The sequence below is a fragment of the Lissotriton vulgaris genome, chromosome 1_1 (genome assembly GCF_964263255.1).
Source record: "Lissotriton vulgaris chromosome 1_1, aLisVul1.2, whole genome shotgun sequence".
NCBI classification, from domain to species: domain Eukaryota; kingdom Metazoa; phylum Chordata; class Amphibia; order Caudata; family Salamandridae; genus Lissotriton; species Lissotriton vulgaris.
Genome location: NC_141685.1, coordinates 1,772,005,548 through 1,772,031,143, shown reverse-complemented (window position 1 = coordinate 1,772,031,143; position 25,596 = coordinate 1,772,005,548).

Genomic DNA, 25,596 nt, shown 5'->3' with positions numbered 1-25,596 from the left:
GCACACTGAGAAATGTGTATTGTGCCCAGAGAGTGAAGAAAAGAGCCCCAGCACCCAAGAAAACCTGACACCAGGTTTTCCCCTACATTTGTATCACTAGCAGGGCTGCAGCCAATCCAAGAGGAACATGGTCAAATTTGAATACTCCTAATTTGTATATTTCACATGCCTAATAATACCTACTGCATGGTACAAAATGTACCCAGGTCCTGGAAGTTAAACGCCACTAGTGGACTACAGCACCTATTGTCCCATCTACTATAGTCCCAGTGCAAACATGGCTTCAGGCCTAATACTGTAGCCTGACTGCAAAAGCATAGAAACTCCACTTTGGCCTGTCAAAACAGACCCTATGACAGGTCAACATTTCTTGTTAATATATTATTAAGTCACACTACATAGACCCTGCAGACCACATGGTAGAGTGAATGGTATTGAAAAGTAAGACACCTTAACATTTTAAAGTTAGTATATCCTTACAGTGACTAGCACCCAAAAGCTAGTTTTGACTGTGGCAGGCCTAACTGTCCTTTGTAGAGTACAGATTAAAATCCTAATACTGTATTTTTTGGAATGGGACAAGCTGGGAATATAATTAAGCAACTATTTATTTTAGTTATTAAAAATCCAATTCAGTGATGAAGTCAGATTTTTACTACATATTAAAGAAAAGTAACCTTTAGAAATGTTCATTTACATGCATGAACTGTTGCAAGGCTAATTTGCATTTGCAATCCAATGTCTCCCAGCCAGTAATTAGCATTTGAATAACTGAAAAAGGTGTGAAATGCCTTCTAGGAGCCACACAATAGGCCACAGTGATTGCCAGGTTGACCTGAACGGGCAGGGATGACTTCTTTGATCTCAGCAGAACAATGGGGGCTGTACTCATCCTTTTTGATATTACAGTGTCAAATTATGTTTGAGTATCAAGCTCTACTTGACAGATCAGCGAGGGTCACGCATAACACTTACTGTCTCTGGGTTTATGAGCACAGGGGCTGCTTCAAACGGGATTTTAGTGTTAGATGTGGGAGGACACTAGAATTACTATAGTACACTTCCCACACACACAGAGTCCTGGGAGCCCAGGTTCACTCTCACCAAAGACTTTTGCCACCTTGAAAAATATCCAAAATGGGAAGGGTTAACCCTGGCGACTTTTACCCTACTTGTCAAGGATGTGGCAGGAGTCATTCCTGTCTACTAACTTATGCCAGGCATAACAGTTACATCTCCAGCCACCTAGTTCTCTGAGGAAGGACAGAGGTGGACTGGACTTGTTGTCTGTGACCTTAGAGAAGCCCTGATGGGCTGGACCCTTCTTATACCCAGGACCAAGAAGAGGACACCAAGAGTTGGCTGGCAGACCTCTGGTTTAAACTGCAGAAAAACAAAATGCTACAGGAGATCCTTCCTGCATCTGCCCAACTGGCATGGGGCAACTGGACCTGCACTGTACCCTGCTTTGGGTTCCTGCCTGACACTCTGTAAGTCTCTAAGTACCTTCCCTGAGGTCCTGAGGGGCTTCAGAAGAATACTCCTATGTTGGATTGGGGCTTAAATTTCTAAGTCAGAAGGTAAAAATATATTACCAGGACAAAACAGGTTGGTGCATTTGCCCCTTGCTCCATAGTTGCCAGCTTCACATTTTGCCTAGGTCCCGGTCTACTGTGACGATTGACTGTCATTGGCACTTTTGCTTCTTGGCAATATTCCTACTCAAAACTTTTTAAAAATCATATCTCCGGTTCCGCTTACATAATTTTTGCAATTTTTAGGTCATTTTGTTTATTAAATGTTACTCATTGCCGTAAGTTAAGCCTGTCTGCTCAGTGCCACAGTTACCATGGGACTGAATTCAGGTTGATTTTGTGTCTTTGAGGATTCACCCTGATAAAGATTGTGTTTATTCCTTGAGGTGAGTAGTCACCCACTCCAAATAATATCCCAATTTTATTCACCAGCCATATGCTAATCAGTCATGGTCCAGCTCCAAAGGGAATATTGTGCCAGAATTGCCAGGCAAGGTGCCTTTTTCTTTTGCTGAACTTTATGAGTCAGTCCATGCACTGGAGGGTTTGCAGCAGAGAAAGATGAAGTAGTGGTTTAAATGTGAACTGCCCTGGGACCCTCAACAGGGGTGTGCTATGTGTGCCCACTGCAACCCAGGAAGGGTATTTCGGTCCCTTGGAAACTCTGGACCCCTTCTAATGAGCACTGTCAGGGTTGTACTTTGTGCCATCTCCTATGCTTCATGTGGATTAAAGACATGGTGCCCCTTGTCGATGAGATGGACCACTTTTACATTCAAGGGTGTTATTTCATCTTCTCATCTGATTTGCAAGAGTTGCCACATACTAGTATTTCCCCCAAAGTGATGGACACTATGAGGCAAAAAAGAACAGCATATGGTAGGCAAAGCAAAAATCAGGAACTGAATGAAGTGATAAAATGCAGTGAACCTGACTGATCATGAGGAATGGTGAATATGTGGATTAAGATGATGAAAAACACCAGGTCAGCTCTTAAAACAAGTCCTATGCAGGTTTCCTATATTGTTTATACTCTGCAGTTAAGCTTACGTTCTCTATAACGTTTAAAGTTGATCTTGAGGATGGTGAAACAGCCAAGATATGTTTTAGAGTAGATATTTTAGGGGTTACACATCGGATGGTGTGCTAGCAAAGAGAGAAGCATAGAGGTGCAGATAAAGTGGAGTGTGTATAAGATTTTTGCTGCATGTGCATCACCTCAGTAAAAGAAATTGTGTTCCAGTTAATGTGCTATGTGAATACACACTTACTTTGTTCTAGTTTAAAACACTTTATAATGTACGCTCCAATAAAATTAATTTAGCTGTTCATTTATGTATATTTCCCTCCCTCCATCTTATTTCTAACAAACTTTGAAATATCAAATTCTTTTTTTTCTTTTACTTCTACCACCGTGTTTTCTATGTTCCTTGTTTCTATTTCTCAGCCAATGTAAACATTTTCTTCCTTTCTTTTAACTTTCTAGCAACTCTAGAAAAGAAGCCTTGGCTTCCCTCTTTATTCCCTGTCTGTCCCTTTTTATATCTCACCTAAGACAGCATAAGCGCTGCGGCTTGCATGACATTGTGTTTACATATAGGGAGGTTAGAGTCTAGCCATTGCTTACTATTGGCTGGCTCCATCATCACTCTCATCTGCTAGCTTCCCATTTGTCAGACCTGTGTCACTGCCACTTCCTCTTTTGGTGTGTTTGGCCTTCTATTGGAGCATGGCCCAAGTACGTGTGTTCTTCCACTCGGTGCCATTTTGTGAGCTACTTTTTTATTCTACTTGTTTACAGTCTACAGAGTGCATTTTTATAACTGGCTACCTGACACCCGCCCTCTTATTGTCTGTGTTTAATTATTCCCTGTTGTGTGTGTTGCTTCCTCCCACCCTTCCTCCTTTAAAAAAAAAAAACGTTATTGCTATTTCTGATAGTCAACAGTTTACATCGGTATTAGACGTTACTTACTCCAAAGTGAAATCCACTGTGGGCTGCGGATACATATCAACTGAATTCTAGTGGATTATTATAATAGTCAAACACCCCTGTTTCCCCTATCCCATAAGAAGGTGCTACGAACTTATTTGGAATCAGTGCCACAGCATAATTTCTTTTAAACTGCATACGCACTGCTCGATATCCTAACCTAATAACTAACCCCAACTATCCGCCCCACCCCACCCAAAGCTCCCTCCCAGGCGTGTCTCATATATCTAAACCCCTACTTAACTGGTTTGGGGATGTCCTACTCTTGGTTCGCATAGATGCTATTATAGGTCAATAATGGTATCCGGGCAATTGTAGGTGATACAGCAGCTGTAAGCCAGTTGATTTACCCATCATTTTTCGGAGTTCAGGGTGCAGAGCTCATCCTTCCTCCTCAGGGGCCTCCCCTGCCGGGCTCTCAACTCCATCATTCTCCAAGTGTTTTAACAATTCCACTAATGCTGCCCAAGCCCTAGCTGTTTCCAGTGTCTTTTCGCTCCCCGTCTTCTTAGCTATTTGCAATCTGACAGCTCCCTCACAGTCTGTCCATTTTATACGTTTTTTTTCTCCACCTGAGTATGTTAGGGCCATCCCTCGATTTCCAATGACTGGTAATATCCCTTTTGGCCAGTGCCAGGCCAAGATCCTGGAACTTACTTGTCACTTTATCTCTGGTTGTGTGGGGGAACCAGTGTAAAAGGCAATACCCAGGTGTAATTGCTATCTCTCTGTCAGTCACATCTGATAGAGTCGTGGTTACCTCCTCCCAAAAGTCTCCCAGGTTCGGCAGCTCCAAAACATGTGTATAGATTCTGCTTCTACCATGTTGCAGCATGAGCAGGATGCTGTTTGCATATTAAAATACTTATTCATCTTGCCCGGGGTAAGTTAGGCCCTGTGTAAAACGTAAAAGTATACTACTTGAAATTTAGCATTTCTAGTGCTTTTCCATGCTCTTTCCACCAACTCTCCCCAGATCTATTCCACTATAGGTTCACCCAGATCAGCTTCCCATTGTTGATGTACTTTATTCAGAGGGGAGAGTGTTTCATATGTGACTCACCTATAAATGCACGTAACCACCTTAAAGGTGCCAGCCGCAGTAACTATATATTGACATCCCATAGAAGTGTGTGGTTCTGTGAGCCCCTCCCTCCAGTGTTTCTGTATTGCTGCATTCAGGGCTGTATGTAGCAAGAAATCCCCTCCAGGTATATCATATCTTTCCCAAAGATCGTTAAAAGGGATCAGGTTTCCCTCCTCATATAGGTCCCTTATTGTGGATAGTCCCAGTTCTCCCCAGACCTCCAATCTACGCCAGTCACCTCCATGAGTCAGCGCTTCACACATGACCAATGGGATCTCTGGTGCATATGGGTATTTGATTTTGGATCGGCGCAGGCTTCTGTTCCAACATTTACGTGCTGTTTTCAGTTCATTGGGGATATCACGGTATAGGTAGTCTCAATACTACTCGCGACAATAGTCGCAGGTTAGGGCTCCCTCTGGTCTCCTGTTCCTCTAAGTTCACCTGCCACCCATTTTGTGAGCCACTGTAATTATGCTGCTAGGTAATAGCTCTCAAAGTCAGGAGCTGCCAGTCCTCCCTCTGCTACTATTTGCCTGCCGGTCCCTCATATAAAATGGTCACCAATGATTTAAGTTGGTTAAACATTTGCGCTGCGAAACCGGCAACACTTCGAAGTAATACAATAGCCTTGGTAGGCCACCATCTTCAGGAGGGCACCCTACCCATCACTGACAAAGACAAGGTCCTCCAGAAATCAAAACTACTCTTAACCTCTCTCAGGGCTCTCCCCACTTTTTTTCCAATAAATCTCCCAGAGTGTGATATATCTGGGTGCCCAAGTACGTCAGGCTGCGGTTCTCCCATTGGACATCTTCCATCTCTCGTGGACTCATCCTATCTGCTCTGACTTCGTAAAGACATGATTTTGCCCAATTCACCTGCAGGCCCGCTATTGTGTAGAAGTTCTTTAGCTCCTCTGAGCGCCTCCCCCGCATCTGCAAGGAATAACAGTAAGTCATCTGCGTATTGTGCTATATGGTGGATCTGACCAGACACCTCTAGCCCTTAAAAGTATTGACCTGTGTGAACCCTGGCTGCCATTGGTTCCATGGCCAGGGCAAACAGCAGTTGTGACAGCAGGCACCTCTGCCTCATTCCACATTCTATTCTGCAGGCTTCAGCAATCACTCTGCCCATCTTAACCCGGGCGGTGGAGTCCTTATAAAGGAGAGCCATCCATTTAATAAAGTCAGGGCCCAGTCCAAATTTCCTCATTACCTCAAAGAGGTAAGTCCATTCCAGGCTACCTTTTCAAAATACACTGCAAAGACGGTCGCCTCCTCTTCGCAGTGGGATCTGGTCTCCAACACGTGCAGTAGTCGTCTGACATTCACTTCTGTGTTTCTGTTGGAAATGAAACCTGCTTGGTCTTGGTGCATCAATGTTGACATATGCGGTAGAAGGTGAGTCACCAGTATCCAACTCAGAATGTTATAGTCTAGGTTGAGCGTAGAGAGCAGCCTGTAGGCCGGCTGGCTTCCCAGGTTTTAACAATGTAATGATTACTGTTTCTCTTGTTGTATTGGTCAGATGTCCCTCCTGTTTTGCTTGGTTATACAATTCTACCAGTCTGGGGGCCAATAGGTCGACATATGTCGAATAAAACTCCACCGGAAGTTCCCGGTGTCTCATTTCTAGCCATGGTGTTTATGGCCTCCTCACCTCGCACAATTCAACACCCCCCTCCCAGGGAGTATGTTGTTTCCTCTGGTACTAATGGGAGTTCCACGTCTCCTATAAAGTCAGCAAGTTCCTCATTCGTTGGGGACAGTCTGCTCTTATATAAGGGAGTTTAATATTCCAGGAACCTCCCAGTAATGTCCTGTTGGCAGTGAAAAATCTCTACCCCTGGTTCTTTCAGTGCTAGTATTACCGATTAAGTGTGAGCGGGAAATCCGTTACCCTCGCGGATTTCGCGGATTTTTGGGAAATCCGCAATCCGCGAATTTTGCGGATTTCCCGCAAAATCCGCATAAAAAAATCCGCGAACGTAACGGGTTCAAAAGTTGAACCCCCACTCATGCAACTATTTTACAATGGCGCCAGCAAGCTGCCAGCGCCGTTGTAAAATAGTTACAAAGTTAGCTTGCACAGGAACCACTAGATAAAACGAAGCAGGTGCTGCTTTATTTTATCTAAGTGCTTCCTGTGCAAGCTAACTTTGTAACTATTTTACAACGGAGCTGGCAGCTTGCTGGCGCCATTGTAAAATAGTTACAGCTCACAGCTCACTCAAGGGACCCCTGCGCCCTTCGGGACGATTGCATAGTAACACACACATGGACGCTCGAACTAGTTGATGCTCAAATTCAGTGACTCATTCATTAGCCCAAAAACAATCGTGAGCATCGTCGAGGCTGGACAGGTGTGCCTTCTTCCCAAATCTACCGTGGAAAATCAGCTGTGATGCTGGATAGGCTTTGCATTCTTGACTTTCACGAGCGCAATACCCGTGCTGTTTCTGTGACCAGGAGCTTCTTTCTCTTCATCTGCTGAACTGATCTTTCTCTGACCTTTTATTCACACAAGACGAGGCACATACCCTACTGGGCACATTGTGTTCGCACGGGTTTCTGCAAGTTCGCACGCGTTTTGTACAATTTCGCAATTTGCGAAATTGTACAAAACCCTCGCGAACTTGCAGAAACCCGTGCGAACATAAAAAAAAATCCGCAAATTTGCGGGAATTCGCGGATTTTGCGGATTGCGAGTTCGCAAATCCGCTAAATTCGCGAACGCGAGATTCGCAAAATTTGCCCATACCTATTACCGATCCCCTCTGGGCCGGATTAGACAACCAAGCTTGCAAGGCCCCAGATTTGATCCCTTTCAGAGTGGGCCCTAACTACAGAATTTTTGTAATTGAAGCAGTGTAGTCTGTCCATTTGCTCGGCCACTGCTTCCTTGGCTGTCAGGAGCTCCTCCTGCTTGTCTCTCTTTTCTGGTCTTTCTCTCTCTATGTCTCAGAGCTTCTGCTCAGCTGCTAGTGTGTCCTGCAGCAGTACCCTCCATACTCACACAGCCTTCGTGATACAGCGCCCTCGGATCACTGAATTAAGGGTGTCCCACTCTATTAATTTAGTTGTCGCTGTGCCAGTGTTCTCTGTGAAATATTGACTGAGAGCATTACCTACTGTCAGTCAGAAGACCTGGTCTTCCAACGCTTCTGGTCTCAGTCACCAAGTCAGGACTTTAGTTCTCTCACGGGTCCAGAGTACCCCACTAACATTGGGTTATGATCCGAGATTGTTCTGGTGAGGTATTCACTAGTTTTCACACATTCGTGTATGTCAGAGCATTATGTAGAATACAGTCTGACATGGAGCTCGTGGAGCGCTGAAAAAAAGGAGTAGTCTCTCTCCCCAGGGTGCTGTGTCCTCAAGGAGTCCACTAATCCCCACCTCTTTTGTCAATTTCGGCATGCCTCTGCTAACTTATATATAGGAGCATCAGGGAGTGATGGATGAGAACGATCTAATCCCACATCCATAATACAACTAAAGCCCCCTCCTAGTATGACCGATCCCGTCAAAACTGAGGCCAGCATTCTGGAGAGCTGCGTCAAAAACAAGGCCTGCTCCATATTAGGCTGTATCGGCTACCAAGGGTTATATCTCTTCCATCCAATTTACCTGATGTATGATGCACCTTTCCTCTGGATAAATTATTTTGCCCGTACACTGAAAGGATACTCCCGCCCTCACCCAAATCAGGACTGCCTAGCAAATTTAGAATAGTTGGTATAGAACACCTGATCCCTCCATCTACCCTGAAGAGCGGCTCCCTCTTTTGCTATGACCTGCATCTCCTGTAGTAACGCATTTTCTATCTATCTTCGCACTAAGTAGGCATGAAGTCTATGACGTCTTGATAGGGTATGCATTCCCCGTACATTCCAAGATATACATTTAAGATCTATGGGGGGTACCATTATATTGACTGCATCTCCTCTACAGTATCTCCCTTACAGGTGACATGCCTGGCCCCTAAAAATACCACCTGAGATAAAGAAAAAACCCAACTTCCCTTCCCCAGGAAAGGTACAAACAAACTATTCCCCATCCAAACTCAAATTAAGTTCTGAAAAAGTCCTTTAGTGGTTATAGGGCTATGCTGCTTACCTTACAGGCCTTGGAGCACCACCAGGCCATACCCTAAAGTGTCTTAGCTACCCTGTCGGCCTCAGGTATGCGTTGCTGCTCTTGCATCTTGGCCAATAGTATTTGGGAGCCTTGAGGTCCCAACTTAGTTTTAGGCCTATCCGGTATGATGAAGAGCAACTATTTCACCACTGACCTCAACTCTCTCAAGCAATGTCATCCGCCGTGTGGGGTGTGACCACCGGCAACTCTGTGTCTGATTCTTCGCTAGCACTGGTGACCAATGACCCATCCGACTTGTCTGTATCTTGCCCATTCTTACTCAATCTAGACCTGGGGCCATTACAGTTGAGTTCTGCTGCTGCTTGTAGTGCTCTGCGCTTCTCCGATTTGACCTTTCTGAACGACAGTGCTCGAGCCACATTCCTAACCATGTCTGTGGGCTGCAGTGACAGATCTAGTGAAGTATTACGCCTTTCACACCCGTGTCAAGAATCCAACCACTCCCATGCTTCCTGTGGTGTAGTGTAAAACTGCACTCCTGCCTGGTCAGCCACTCTTAGTAGTGTCGGAAATAGCATCACTTAGGGAATTTGCAGTTGCAGTAGCTTCTTTTTCATAGCAGGAATTGAGGCTCTTTGTCACTGCACTTCTCTGGTAAAGTCCAGAAAAATCATAATTTTACTGTTGTCCATTTGCAGGTCTTGCTTTTGGCAAGCTTTATGCAGTACATGATTTCGGTCCCTAAATTGAAGGAGTCGTGCCACTATGGGATGAGGAGGGGCCCCAGGCCTAGGTGGTCTAGCTGGAACCCTGTGAGATCGCTCCAGTGCGTAAAAGGGAGAGAGTCCATCCGGGACTACTTCGGTTTTAATCAACTCCTCAAGAAAGCATACCATGTCCATGCCTTCCTCTTTTTCAGGCACTCCTACTATGCGTAGGTTGTTTCTTCATGATCTCCCTTCACTGTCTTCAGCTCGCACTTTGAGAACTTTAATTTGGTCCTCGACTAAGCTGAGTGACTTTTAGAGTGTGACTACTACTTCAGGGAGGTCAGTACGCATCTTTTCTGTAGTCGCCACAAGGTCCTCAAGCTTTTGGTGGTCATCCTTCAGCAGGTTTAAGTCGGTCCCTATTGCATCTATTTTTGTCTCTAGAGCTTCTATGGATGCTGTGATGGCCTGCATGATATTTGTCAAGGTGGGGCGCTTGGCAGCCTCATCCTTATCCGACCCCACAACCTCATCTTCGTCATCCGTTTGGGTTCTCCATGCTGAGGGTGTTATAACCCCTCCGTTAAGGCAGTTTCCCCATCCCTCTGAATGGGTCTCAGCTCTAGGGTCTTTAAAGGGGCAAATCTGTGAGAGCTGGTCTTCCGTGGTTATTATCGCGGTCCGTGCCCCAGTAGCTTATATTCTGATCTGTTCACTGGGCGCTTCGCAGGGCGATAGCTCAATCTCTTGTTACTGGTTGGGCCAGACTCTGTGCCCACCAGGTCCCCAAGTTATGTTGCTTACTTTCCACAGGCGGTCGCCTCCTTCAACTCCTCTTGGTGTCCTCTGCCATTTTGGAGGGGTAAGTTACGCTGCCTTCCTCGGGTCCTCTTCCTTTCTGTGCTCTGCACTTACAGCACCATGATATGATGGGGGCTGCCCCACCCCGTTTGGTCTCAAGCTGCTACCCAACTATTGGTGGTTAATATCGTTGCCCCTTGGTTGTTGGGCTAACTCTTAAGGTCTGTGTCCTCAAATCATGACCATCTTGGATTCCATGGGGCACAGGCCATCAAATATGCTGGGGGTTTCTGTTTGCATTGGGGGTTGGCGGAAGGATTCCCCACCTCTCGGACCCCCCCCCCCGCTTGCAGTGTTCGCTGCTCACCTGTGCCACTCAGCCGACAGCAATGCTCCGGGGGGTCCTCGTGTGTCTGGACCATCTCCGCATTCCTCCTCATCCAGTCACTGGGTCCCCCGAACTGCACCAGTATTCACTGGTTCTCTAGATGTCTTGTGGCAGGTTGTCTGCTTTCATCCAGCCCATTTTTATTTATCAAGGGTGGACTTCCCACTTTTCCTCAGGGTTTGTCCAGATTGTTAGATGTTCTAGAGTCCCTACGCAGCACCCGGGTGCCTCATCCACACAGCCACCTTCCCCACACAAGGCACCTCTTCACCGCGGCTGCCTGGAGGTCGTCAGTCTTTTAATTTCAGATTGCTCAGGGCGCTCGCTCATAGAAATAAGCCCCCACCGGTTTGACTCCGCCAGAGCAGGCCCTCAGTTCCACAATAGTGGTGCCGCACTCGCCTCAATTCTGCCACAATATGTCTGCTGGCTCTATTTAGGCCTTTGGCAGCCAGGTCTCTCTAGGCTCCGTCCTGGTATCTGCAATCCCCTCTGCTTCTGTCAGCTGCCAACTTCTTCAGTCATCGCATCCGCTATCTCCAGCTTCTCTTTTGGGAGGTCTCCACCCCTCTACCACTCGGCTGCCTTCTTACTTTTCTCGGCATCGCTACTCCCATGACACAATTCAGCCATTGGTCTCTAGGCACAGGGCTGCTGGGCAGTTTTCGTTGGTGCAACGTGCTCCCGGGATATTCAGCTGCCTAATTGGCTAATTATTAATGCACCAGGGGCTCAGGATATTTGTCAACAGGGGATATGTCAGCCTGAGCTCCGCAGCCTGCTTCTGATTACATCGGCTCCAGGACCACCCTCCCTCCCTCATGTGCAAAAACGTTTCATTTTTTAAATGGGCGGGGGAGGAAGCAACACAGGGAGTATGGGGTAACAGCAAAGGGTCACAGGGATGGTGGCGGGAGAACAGTGGAGCAACATGGTGAGGGGGAGCAGAAGCAAGTTGGGGAGGGGAAAAGCAAAAAAACAGGGAGTCGGGGCAAACAGCAAAGCAACACAAGGAGGGTGGAGGGGAACAGCAAAGCAAGATGGGAGGGAATGTTTAAGCAACAGAGGGGGCAAGAAGGAATTGAGGCAGGATGAAAGATGGGAGTGATAGCAGTAAAAGGTTGGAAAAAAGTAACTGGGAGGTCACTGGTAGGGTAAGCAATGGGGTGTAGCACATGGGTGAGCGCAAATGGGGAGCAGTTGAGCATCAGAGAGCAGCTCACAATCCATGCAGAGAGACATAAATGAGGGAGTGGTCTAAAAAACGCATGCACTCTAATGGAGTGCTTCAAACAAAACAAAAAGGTTTTGCTTGTAAGCAACCAGTAATACCAGTCATTAAAAGAGATTGTAAATAGACAATGTTCACTGGGAGGAACAAACCAGGATTGACAAGCTAGGACAAAAATAAGAAGCAAGCAAAGGAGAGTGACAAGGAAAGAAAACCAATGGTAAGAAATGGGCTCGCCCCAAGTCCCTCTATCTCCATGTTCTTGATAAACCATGATATACCTTGCAACAGATAGTGCATGCACTGTTTAGAATGCTAAACCTAAAAAGTATACACAGAGAGGAGCTTTGAGTCAGCTCCTTTTGTGTTTTTTGTGTCAGACTTCTTCAGCCATTCATTTGAAATGTGGCTTTCACTTCTAGGTAAAAACAACAATCGATCGACAGAATGCAGAACAATGTCATACATTCACCCCAGTACAGAGATCTGGGCCTAAATCCATCGTTTTTTTACACTCCACACCACCCCAGTTCAGACATGTCCATCTGCAAATCAGCCTTGACCCTGTGCCTCATGGGAACAGTCCAGCCCGAACTGCCAAGCCATATTTTTTCAGGACCGGAATCAAGCATCCTAGGACCGGTTTCTGGCTATCAGCCATCTTCAGCCAGGATAGCTTGACTCCAGTGGTGTGGAGAGCATGAGAGTCACGTCTGAGCATACCCATCCCACTCGGGGTGACAAAGGCAAAAACAACAATCGATGGACAGAATTCAGAACAATGTCAAACATTCACCCCAGTACAGAGATCTGGGCCTAAATCCATAGTTTTTTTGCACTCCACACCACCCCAGTTCAGACATAGCCATATGCAAATCAGCCTTGACCCTGTGCCTCATGGGAGCAGTCCAGCCCGAACTGCCAAGCCATGTCTTTCCTGGACCGGAATCAAGCATCCTAGGACCGGTTTCTGGCTATCAGCCGTCTTCAGACAGGATAGCTTGACTCCAGTGGTGTGGAGAGCTTGGGACTCACGTCTGAGCATACCCATCCCACTCGCGGTGACAAATACAAAAACAACAATCGATGGACAGAATGCAGAACAATGTCATACATTCACCCCAGTACAGTGATCTGGGGCTAAATCCATCGTTTTTTTGCACTCCACACCACCCCAGTTCAGACATGGCCATATGCAAATCAGCCTTGCCCTGTGCCTCATGGGAACAGTCCAGCCCCAACTGCCAAGCCATGTCTTTCCTGGACAGGAATCAAGCATCCTAGGACCGGTTTCTGGCTATCAGCCATTTTCAGCCAGGATAGCTTGACTCCAGTGGTGTGGAGAGCATGGGACTCACTTCTGAGCATACCCATCCAACTCGATGTGACAAATGCAAAAACAACAATCGATGGACAGAATGCAGAACAATGTCATACATTCACCCCAGTACAGAGATCTGGGCCTAAATCCATCGTTTTTTTGCACTCCACACCACCCCAGTTCAGACATGGCCATATGCAAATCAGCCTTGACCCTGTGCCTCATGGGAACAGTCCAGCCCGAACTGCCAAGCCATGTCTTTCCTGGACAGGAATCAAGCATCCTAGGACCGGTTTCTGGCTATCAGCCGTCATCAGCCAGGATAGCTTGACTCCAGTGGTGTGGAAAGCATGGGACTCACGTCTGAGCATACCCATCCCACTCGGGGTGACAAAGGCAAAAACAACAATTATTATTATTATTATTATTATTATATTTCTTATATAGCGCCAGAATCGACCCCCGAAGGGGTATCTCCGCGCTTGCCTTGGGAACCCGTCCTGGTTTTTCCCTGTGAGATAGCCCCTACAGGGCATCCCCAAGGTGAAAGCCAGGCATCCCACCGCCGGGGGGCCGTTGTGGAGATTAAGCAAGCTTAATGCCCAGAGTGTGAACCCATGATTAGGTCAGGCACCGAAGCGAGAATTATCGAGTCCATGGACATTTGAGCTCAAGACCCTGCCGCGTCGGGAATTGATCCCTGGTCCCGGGTCTGACCTCTGCTTCAGAGTCTGCCTGCTCTAACCAGTGAGCCACGCTTCTCCACTCAACAATCGATGGACAGAATGCAGAACAATGTCATAGAGAGGACTGTGCCTGTGGTGTGCCGCCCATGGAAAAGTCATACCCAAACCCAAGATGGAGAAGGTGACCTTAAGAGTCAGTTTGCTGACTCCCTGTTACAGCTACAGGGCCATGAAGTCTGAGATGCCTGCATCATTGAGAGCCCAGTGCCAAGAAGTTTGACTGCCTCTGGATGCCGAGGTGCAGCCTGGGAGACTGAGTCCAGACCATCAAAAGTTGCACCCAAGTTACTTGTTGTCACTAACTCTTAAACCACAGGTCGCTGTAGAACACAAAGATTTATTACATTTAGTCAAAAGCAGTGATTTATTGTTTCTTTGAAAACTCATACCTCTAGAACCCTTCCAGGGATTTTTGTTGTTGAGGTGTCTATTTAAAGATAAAAATACAACAGATTTTTATACATTTGTTTTGCATTTTTATAGTGTAAGATTATCTTCCTATTCAACTGTTTTGGTACTTCTCAATGCTTTACACTTGTTCCTTTCACAAAGCCTGACTGCTCGGAGAGACAGCTACCCAGGCCTGAGCTAAGATTTTACAAACATGGTTGGACCTGGTATTGTGTCTTTATTACACAGTAAGGTCGCACAACCACAACATATAATAAACCTCTTTCCTAACACTTACACTTTTGTAGTAACATACACTTTTGTAGTTGTTCCAGCACTAGACATGGTCAACCACTAGTACTGCAAACCCCTCCCATAAAAAATAAGAGAGGTAGGGACTTAATACAAAAGTGTAAGTTACAACAAGAGTACAGTTTGTGAATACCAAAAAGTAGTAAACGTACTCAAAAGTATATCAGTACAAAAGTGCAGTTTGTGAATAGCACTTTGCAGTATGTTTTGTAGTACTACTGCAGTACAATACAAGGCGCTACAAATTCGAGTTTGTGAATTAGGCCCAAAGTTTATCTAAATGTGATCTCACCCTGCTGAGTCTGAGCACTCAAATGTGCTTCTTGCTAATAATTGTGTTTTCATACTTAAACGTATCTCCACACTCCAGGCTGCACAAAGAGTATTTCACCTAAATGTAAATTTGAAATTAAAAGTTATTTTGCGCCTAGCTATGTTTTTGCACGTAAATGTGTTTTTTCCTCCTACGTATATTTACACACTCCTGTTAATGATTCCCCATGGGGGATTTTTACACTTTAACTTGTTTTTGCCCTAAATATGCTATGTGCTCCTAAAATGGTTTTCAACACTTCTTTTGATGTTCCACCATTTTACAGCTGCTTGTGAATTTTGAACCATACCATTTGTTTAGCCATTATAAGACGTGGCTCTTAAATGTGACATCACATTATAACTTACTTTGAATCGAAGATAATTTTGCCCCTTAAAGCGATTTTGGCACGTGAATGTGACTTTCTATCTATATGTGATCTGTGGTGCTTAGTGATTTCGGCATTAATACTGACCAAGGGTGATTTTGCACCTCAATTTGTGGTGAACTAATTATCAAGTCATACTGATGAACTTTTTTTGACCCGAGTTGGCATTTTACTGCCTCATTTTCTCAGACTGATAACCCATGGCTGTATATTCTTGCTGCCCATACTGAACAAGATCAATATGCTAAAATGTGTTTACTGTGATCGTATTATGGCCACAGAAAAAAGAGAATCTCAAATTAGTTTCATATTCGTTTAAACTCTAGGATGCAGGTACCAAATTCTAGGAGGACCTGTCCAAAACTGTCCTCTAGCATAAACGCTGAGCCCTGACAGCCAGCGTGGAAACCTTAATCTGTGACGAATACCATCATATCAGACTGGGCTTCAATAAAAATGGCCTGCTCTGTTTTTTAGCATGAACCTACTCTCCTAGACCAAGGCACTGTGCTTATTCTAATTAGCCTCTAAGAACATGAGCAACCATTATGGGCAAACACTTAATGCCTAAGGGTACCATAACCAGAAATGTGAGCTACACCTCACCCTATATGAAAATGGGAAGTACATGGTCCAGTACTCTGATAACAGACTTCACAAATTCACAACACTGTCTTCTACTATAGTAGGCCCCAAAGAAGCTAATCTTGCAAAGGATGTAAACACTGATGCCAGGCCCGCTGTTTCTCTTGGCTAAGACACCACTGGCTCACTCTCTTCCACTCATTCGTCTCCTCACTAATCCTTGGTAATGAAAACAGACAGCATAATGCCAGCATAAATCAAGGCAGTCAGGATCATAACTAGGAAAAAAGCATTGTCTTTTTAAGGATTTTTGTGGTCCTGAGCAAAACGTATTTAGGGGCCTTGGTTCAGAACAATTTGGGAATTTTTTACACAGTCTGCTAATGGAAGTGAGAGAGCGCAAATTTATGTCACAAATTGTAGGGGTGCACTATATACATGAGTAATTAGCACCCGCATATATAGAGGGTTATAATCATATTTAAATGTGATACAGAACTATGAACCCATGTGCTAGAATTTACATAGCTGTAACGTTAAGCCTTTGAAAATACTAATGTCATGTTAACTTAGAAATGTGTTTGTAATGTAATACTAATTCAGTTAAGGGATGCTCGAATAGGCATTGAAGTATTTAAATGCATGTCTAGAAATTCCTTATTGTAGTCATATAATGACATAAAAGTGTTTAAGTTAGAAAATGTATTCTTTTTGCTATAATGATGTAGGCCTAATGAACAAGAATGTTTGTCAACGTTAATAATGTGATATCCTGAAACGTGCAGAGGCCCAGGTGGGGAGAGAGAATTGTGTAGGCCGAACTAAGAATGTTTCTTTTAACATTAAATCATGGAAATGTCTCTCCTAGAAGGTTGCTTTAGAAAATTAATTGCAAGTAGCATGGATCTGTGAACCGATTTATGTGCGTTCCTTCGACCTGTGGCGGGATTCTAGAAATACTATTCTGATTCTAGAAATAAAATCCCACCTTTCCAGTTGGTAGCAGAGTAGGATGGTTTATCTTCTGGAGTGAGGGTAATCTAGAATAGGCCAAGATTTCCCCAAGGCCCATTGAGATCTGCAGATGTGCGTCCATAGAGCAGCGGACGGACGATGGCGTTCCACGGAAAATGGCGGAGAGTGACGGTGCGGCAGGAAGCAGCAGGTCGTAAGAGAGTGAGTATGAAAAGGGTCATGCGTGTTAGATTGCGGTGTGCATTGTGTTGTTGAATTGTATTGTCTAGCGGAGTTGAATGGCTGTAGTGTGAAAGGAGATCAGGTTGTGAGCGCGCGCAACCGGTGAAAATCTTAAGCTCAAGGAGAGTTTAAGTGGTTCGGGTGTATCGAACACCTACAGTAATTGTCGACCATTGAAAGGGGATCATGAGGTACCATTGATTGCCCGCAGGACCGAGATAGGGGGAACGAATCTGAGAATGCGTGGGTAACGGACGCTGGTCGGAAGTTGCCGTGTGTATGTAACCTAGCAGAGAAGCGATTGTCTGGTCATTAAACGGACGGACATTTGCAAAGTCGGTGACAATTACGGTTAGACTGTGGCCGTACAGTCAAAGGAAGTGGTTGCTTGGTCAGAAGTAATCATTTCAAGTGTATGATTGCGACACATGCATGACCGAGAGGCGAGTGGAGAAAGGAGGGGAACTGCTGCAAAACAGAGGTGAGTGACGTCAGGAAGAGCCGCGCTGGGATAGGACGGCTAGTGTGGAGCCACGCTGAGATTGGGCGGTTAGCGGGAAGAGAGTGACGTCAGGGAAGAGCCGCGCTGGGATAGGACGGTTAGAGTGAAGCGCGCTGGGATTGGTGGATTGTCATTGTGAAGTAAACGAGCATAGTAAACAAGGAAACGTTGTGGGTTTCATCATGAAATGTTTAAAAGGATTGCAAAGTTGTTTTTCGGGAGAAAAGAGGCTAGAACCTCGGGGTGGGGAAGAGGCTCCACCCGAGGATACCGCAGCCCATTACATGGCTACGAATGTTGGGTTACATACTATATTGTGGCTTGAGAACTGGTGTAAGATGACTGACGGAAGTGAGGAATTGACCTTTCCTAGGTACGGGACATTCAGATTAGAAGTGTTGTACCAGTTAGAAGCGACTATGTCTTCTTTGCAACCTTTGCCTAGACCAACACAGTTTGAAGCGTTAAATGCATGGATCAGGGCAGCCCACGAAAAGAACAAGGATAGAAGACAGGAAAGAGTGAAGAGATCAGTTAGGGCGGTGCAGGAAGCGAGGTGGGATGCACTGGCCAAGAGGTGGAGGGTGCAGACCATAGAGGGAGACAGACTGTACCCATTGTTGGTCAATGCAGGTGAAACACAGAAAAAGAGAACAGAGGATGATGATAGTGAAATAGAAGACAGTCTAATAGAGAGACTGTTGTCGGAGAGACCACCTCCATATAATCCAGAAGTAGAAGGGAGGTCACCACCACCAACAAGATGGGAGACATCTGTAGTAGACGGTGGAATACTAAGAGAGAGCGACTTAGGCACAGCAGGGGACAGGTCAGGCTCGATGGAAGGTGAGGGGGTACCCCAACGGACCCCAGAAGTGAGAGTAGTGGGAAGTTACACAGTACAGCAGGTACACTGTGAAGAGTGGGCCAGCGCTCAGAGGCTACCAGATGCTCTTACGGTACCTGTCACCATAGGTCCCATAGTGTCAGTGTACAACCCAGAACAGACACAAAACGAGAGCCTGCCACAAATAGATAGAGAAAGGAATGTCAGCGAAGATAGAAGTAATGTGGCGGACGAGTGGAACCACTGGTCCAGACCTGTAGAAAGGAGCACCCCTTTGGCAGCATCGGCAGACTCATCCAGAGAACAGGGGGGTCTAAGAGGACTGATGGATTTGAGAGGGCCACGGCCAAGACCAATCAGAGAACTAAGACCAGATCTGCGAACTTGGGAAACGATCGCGGATACCCAGAGCGACAGGTCTAGGGATGGTAATGGCACTGGAAGTCAGGAGAACAGGGGGATGTCTCACTGCAGGTCTAATGGATGCAGACAGGAATGGGATCGTAGGGGGGAGGAACATAGGGAAGCGTCCCCCCCTGCATCTACAGATAGAAGACAAGACTGGGACCGTGAAAGATGGGAGCAAGGAAGTGTTCCCCATAACACACCCGAGGAAGACAGACGAGTGAGTCAGGAATGTAAGGGGAGAGACTCGAGTGAAACCTCTAGTCAAGGCACATTAAGGGCAGCAATAAAGGCAAGGAGAATAGATCTGCTGAGACTTAAATCGGAGGTGGAGGAGATAGTGGAAGGTACAATACCCCTGGAAAGAATAGAACTTTACGAACCAGATGAACTGTTGTTTGTAGCAAAAGATGTTACTAGCAGAGCTAGGACAGCTCACGAGAAGCTAACGGAACTAGCAAACAAATACTAGGGGGATCTGACCAGGACAAGGGCTTTGCAGGGTGGCCATAGGCTGCAGTACTCAGATCAAGAACTAGACGAGAAGAGGGCGATCGGATTAAAAACCCACATTAGAGAACTAATAGTGGGAATCCGAACATGGATGCAGCTGGATAAATGGGAGGAAAGGTGGTCAAAAAAGAAGAGTGTTAGGCGGAGCACTATAGAGACCCCTCCAGGAGCAGGGCTAATGCATGCAGAAGTATACCCCTTGAGAGAAGTAGCCCATGGAGGATATGTGCACGTACCCTGGAATAGGGGAGATTTGGCTGCTTTTACGAACACATTTCCAAAATTAAGAGAGAGCCCAGTAGAATGGTACAAGCAGGTAGAGAGGTTTGTCAAGATTTCAAAGGTACTGTGGGTCGATTTGAACACATTGTTTGACATTGTGGCTCCAGGAGATCTGTGGGTAGCATGTAAGATCAGTGTTGAACGGCCCGCAGAGGAGCCAGAACGAGACGCACTCACGAATGGACCTTCCCCGAGGGTAATGATAAAATACGAGCAGGTGATCACGTGGTTAAAAACAAAGGTGCCACCACAAGACATAGATTGGGTGAAAATAGACCGAACTAGGCCAGAACCGAAGGAGACAGTTCATGAGTACTATGAGAGACTGTTACAGATATTCAAGCAGTGCAGTGGCTTGGATGTGATGGATCTGAAGGATATGGGACAGTTTGTGTCTAAGTTTGTTTTGGGACTGAGACCCGAGATCTGTCTAATGATACAGCAACATCTGATTTGTTGGCAGAACAAACCTTTAGATGAGATCCTGAGGTATGCAAGGTACTGCAGTGACGAGATAGACTCTAAGACTAAGAAGCTCAAGGATAAGCTGATGCTAGTACAGATGCAACCGGGACAGGGTCAGTCTGGAAACGGTACATTAGGGAGAAGATCGGGCGGTCAGAAAAGGGACAGCGGGGATGGTCCAAGGCCGAGGGTAGACCTGGCGACTCTGAAGAAAACTACTAGGTGTCATCAGTGTCACGAGATCAGGCACTGGAGGCGCGAGTGTCCCCATAACCCAGAAAATCAGGTACAGGAGGAGGAAGAGGAGAGTCAGACTCCCCAAGTTCCGAGATCAACAGTACTCAAGCTCAAGGCGGCAAAAGGGGAGGACTACCGCTCCTAGAGCTCCCGTTCCCCAGCCACCGAAGATTGGAGCAGGGAACAAGATTAACCAACAGATGCCTCTCCTGATAGACGGAGATGAGTACTATCACTTCAACCCAGTGACAGGAAGGTGCCTGAGTGAAGGGGAAGATTGTACCTTAGGAGCAGTGCTGGAGATAGACCAAAGAGGACCCTTTGTAGAAGCTGATGTAGCTGGACACCCCACTACCTTTCTGGTAGATACGGGCGCTACTCGTTCTACTGTACGATCTGCAGTGGTTCCTAACTTGCCACTTTCAGGACAAACTATCCAGGTTGTAGGGGTTGCGAATAGAAGAATGACAAACCCACTGACTGAGCCAGTCCCAGTAAAAATAGGAAATTTTAGGGACAATCATCAGTTTGTGGTGTGCGACTCTAGTCCTGTGTGTTTGCTTTGAAGGGATCTGTTGTGTAAGCTCAATTGCACCATCTACTGTACACCTAAGGGAGTGGAGCTAGAAACAAATGATGATGATGCTGCCTTCAAGGTTGCAAACACCCGTGTGTGCATAGAACTGTATCCTGCACTAACGGTGGAGGAACTCCCCTGGGATTTGAGAGAGACAGTCAGACAGGAAGTTTGGGATTTTACAGGAGAGGAGATTGGATTGATCAAAGGTGTGGAGCCAGTTAAGATTCAAGTGAGACCCAATGCAGAATTTCCAAGAACACCCCAGTACAAGCTGACTCCAGAAACAATCGCGGGAATAAAACCTGTGATTGAGTCAATGATTAGACATGGAATTCTGAATGAAATAATGGGCAGTCCATGTAACTCTCCGATTATGGGTTTACAGAAGCCTAGCGGGAAGTACAGGATTGTGCAGGATTTACGAAAGATAAACAACATAGTTATTCCATGTTGTCCAGTGGTACCAAATCCATCAATGATATTGTTTCAGATTCCAGCACAGGCTGAGTGGTTCACAGTGATTGACTTGTGCCAGGCTTTCTTCTCAATACCACTACATGAGGAGAGCCAATTTATTTTCGCTTTTAATCTGGAGAACCGCGTGCTAACGTGGTGTCGTATCCCTCAGGGGTATATAGAGAGCCCATCAATTTTTAATCAATGGTTGAAAAGGAATCCTGAAAGTCTAGTACTGCCCCAGAACTCGGTCCTTGTACAGTACATAGACAACCTCCTTGTTGCGTCAGAGACAGAAGATGCCTGTAGAATAGACACCATCGCTTTGTTGAACCATCTGGCAGAAAATGGTCACAAGGTATCTCCCAGCAAGCTACAATACTGTCTCCCAGAAGTGCAGTATTTGGGACACAGAAGAGAGAAGGGAATAAGGAAGGTGTCTCCTGACAGAATAGAGGCAATAATGAAAATGATGGTGCCCTCAACGCAGAGAGAGGTCAGAATGTTCTTGGGGATGGTTGGTTACTGTTGCCAGTGGATTGCTAATTGCTCCCTGAAGGCGAAGCCCTTGCAGAAACTGGCGCTCAAGGAAGTGAGCGATCCGGTACCATGGGCCACAGACTGCATGATGGCTTTCCTTGAGTTGAGAGAAGACTTATGTCATGCTCCGGCTCTGGGAATGCCTGATTACACCAAATTGTTTTCATTGTTCTGCTGCGAGCGAGAGGGTAGCGCGTTAGCAGTTTTAACCCAAGATCATGGAGGTGTCCGTAGACCAGTTGCTTATTTCTCGGCTACCTTAGATCCAGTAGCCGCAGCGTTGCCCGGATGTCTCAAATCCGTTGCTGCAACAGGTGTCAGCATTGAGAGATGTGAGGGTATAGTAATGGGACATCCATTGGTGGTACATGTTCCACATTCAGTAGAACTGTTAATGACCAGGACCAAAACGCAGCACTTGACCAACAATAGGCTCACACGCTACGAGCAGGTTATACTTGCTGCGGAGAATGTGACCCTAAAGAGGTGCTCGGTTTTGAACCCTGCCACGTTGATGCCATTGCCAAATGTTTTAGATGATGATTGTGAAGACCATGACTGCCTTGAAGTGACTGAATTGTGTACCAAACCTAGACCAGACATTGTTGATGAGCCAATAGAAGACCCTGATGAAATTCTCTTTGTAGACGGCTCATGTATAAGAGACAGTACTGGACAATTAAGAGCGGCTTTTGCCGTTTGCACGATTCATGGGATAATCAAAGCTGCCTGCTTAGAGGGAGTACACTCCGCTCAGGTGGTTGAGATAGTCGCGCTGACGCGTGCCTGTTTGGCAGCCAACAAAATTCGAGTCACCATATACACCGACAGCCGATACGGGTTTGGTGTGGTTCATGACTTCGGTCAGTTGTGGTCTCAAAGGGGTTACATGACATCATCAGGTTCTTCTATCAGGAATGGAGAATTTGTCAGGTTACTGCTGGAGGCTCTTCAGGGACCAGCAGAAATCGCTGTGGTGAAATGTACAGCCCATAGCAAAGGTGCTGATTTTGTGTGCCTGGGAAATCGTTATGCAGATGAGGTTGCACGCTATTGTGCAGAACAAGCTTACTCATTTACTGACCAAGTCATTGAGGGAATGCATAAATGGACCGAGCTAAACATGATACTTGAAGTGGCAGATACTTAGGATGAATTGAGGAAGATGCCGGAACAAGCGTCAGATTTTGAGAAAAGAGTGTGGGTGACTTCTGGGTGTACTAAAGGGGACTTGGAGTTGTGGATCTCAGCAGATGGGAGAGCTGTGTTGCCAAATGAGCTAGTGAGCCCGATGGCTCGACAGATACATGGTCCTGTGCATTTGGGAAGAGATGCAATGATACGAGTGTTTAGGCAGACCTGGTATAATCCCAAGTTTAGAGCGGAAGCGGTGTGTCAGAGATGTGTTACGTGTCAACAAATGAATGTTGGGAAAAGGACACCCGTCACGTTAAGTCATGTGGGGAGGTCTGGAGGGCCTTTCAACAGAATGCAACTGGATTTCATTGAGATGCCGAAGTGTAATAGCCTCAGATATGTCTTGGTGATTGTATGTGTGTTTTCCAGATGGGTTGAGGCATACCCAACTCGAAGGTGCGATACACTCACAGTAGCAAAGTTATTGTTGAGGGAGTTAGTGCCTAGATTCAGGGTCCCGACCTCTTTGGAATCGGACAGAGGGACACATTTTAACAGTGAAGTTGTGAAAATGCTCTGCTCTGCACTGAACATTGACCAGAGACTTCATTGTAGCTATCGGCCGGAGGCTTCTGGCATAGTGGAGCAAATAAATGGAACTCTCAAAGCTCGAATGGCAAAAGTGTGCTCATCCACGTCCCTGAAATGGCCAGATGCTTTACCATTGGTGTTAATGAGCATGCGTAGTACACCCGACAGGAGGACAGGACTCTCACCTCATGAGGTGTTGATGGGAAGAGCTATGAGATTGCCGTCCGTCCCTTCAGCAGCTTTGCTAAATATCACAGATGATCTAATTCTTGACTACTGCAAAGGACTATCTGACGTCATCCATTCTGTGTCCCTTCAGGTGCAGACTGCTGAAATTCTGACTTCTAGAGACCTTTGTCACGACCTATGTCCCGGAGACTGGGTTCTAGTGCGGAAGCATGTGCGGAAGAGCTGCTTGGATGTGCGCTGGCGAGGGCCGTTCCATGTCATCTTGGTGACGAACACTGTTGTGAAGTGCGGTGGACTACCAAACTGGATACATGCCTCTCATACCCGAAGAGTCCCAGCGCCCCTGGAAGAAACAGCTCCTCTCGTTGAAGGAAATCCAGCTGTGGAGGAAGATCCACTAGAGGAGACAAGTCAAGCTGTGGGGGCGTCTGAAGAGGCTGGTAACTTATCCGACCGAGCTGAGGGAGATCGCAATGGCAGTGACACAGAATCCGCCTCAGAAGAGGGAAGCTGCTGTGAAGGTGATCTCGATCCTGGAAGAGCTGAAGGCAGTGATGAGCAGGTTGTGCCGACGAGAAGCAGAGGAGTGAACAACACAGAGGCAAGTTGGCCTGAAAGACGGAAAAGGCTGAACGTGAGGCTGACCTCTGAACGAGATCTTGCACCTGTATCTGAAGAATCAGACCCGGAAGGGGAAAACAGAGTGTCAGAGGAAAAAGGTCCGAGGAGATCAAGGAGGGTGAGAGTACCTTGTCGGAGATAGGCCACCCCGGAGTGGACCTACCCTTTGACAAATGCCAGGTGTACTGAGATCCGGGAGGGTGAGGTCGGTGCTTGTGACCGATTCGACTCCGAATGATAAGTTGGAAGTGATACTGTTGGTACCTGGACTGGAAATCGAAGGTATACTGACTATCACAGTTCCTAATCCCCCTATCTTAAGCAAGATAAATGACTTGATCCTGAATAGATTGGTTTTTCCTACATTTGGCCCTGAAATACCTGCTTATGAATCAATAGTCCTTCACATGGAACTTTTGGATTACGTACTCTGTGCAGTTGGAGAAAATCTCATAGTCGATCAGTAAAGACTTTGTAAATAGCTGTTGAAATTACTTAGAGCCGAGTGGAAGAAGAAGAAATTTAGGGACATCCCTTAGAGGACGGAGAAGGGTCAGGGTCGCCTGAATGCAAATGGAAATTAAGATTTGAAAGGGGATCTCTGCTTCTAGGTGTGGTTCGAGAAAATTCATAAAGCCAAGCAAGAGACTTTGTGTTGCTGAGACTTTGTGTTGCTGCTAAAAACGAATCACACTGTCTGAGACCATGAAGGCTGGGAACCCGACTCGTAGGGGCAAAATGTATTATAGGCACACTTATAGGGGTAGTGATTTTCTTTATATTTTTAGTAGTTTTAGTTTCTTATTTAGCACCACAAGGGCAGGAAGCGGGGGTCGAGGGAACACCTATACCTACCATTCCTAGCCAGAAAGAGATAAACATAGGAGCCGAGAAAGCTTTGCTAGCAGAAGAAAGCCGTAGATTACATGCAGATTTGTCCAAAGGGAACTTTGGAAAGAATGCGTATGCCAAGTTGTTGTATGAGTACATTGATGCGAAAGATTGTTACGTGTGTATGCAGTTGCCAGCTTCAGTAGACGAGGGTATTAGATACCATCACCTGCCATTGACGTATGGAATTTCATGTAGTTTGCTGCTTAGCATATTTTATGGGCGGAATCATTTTGA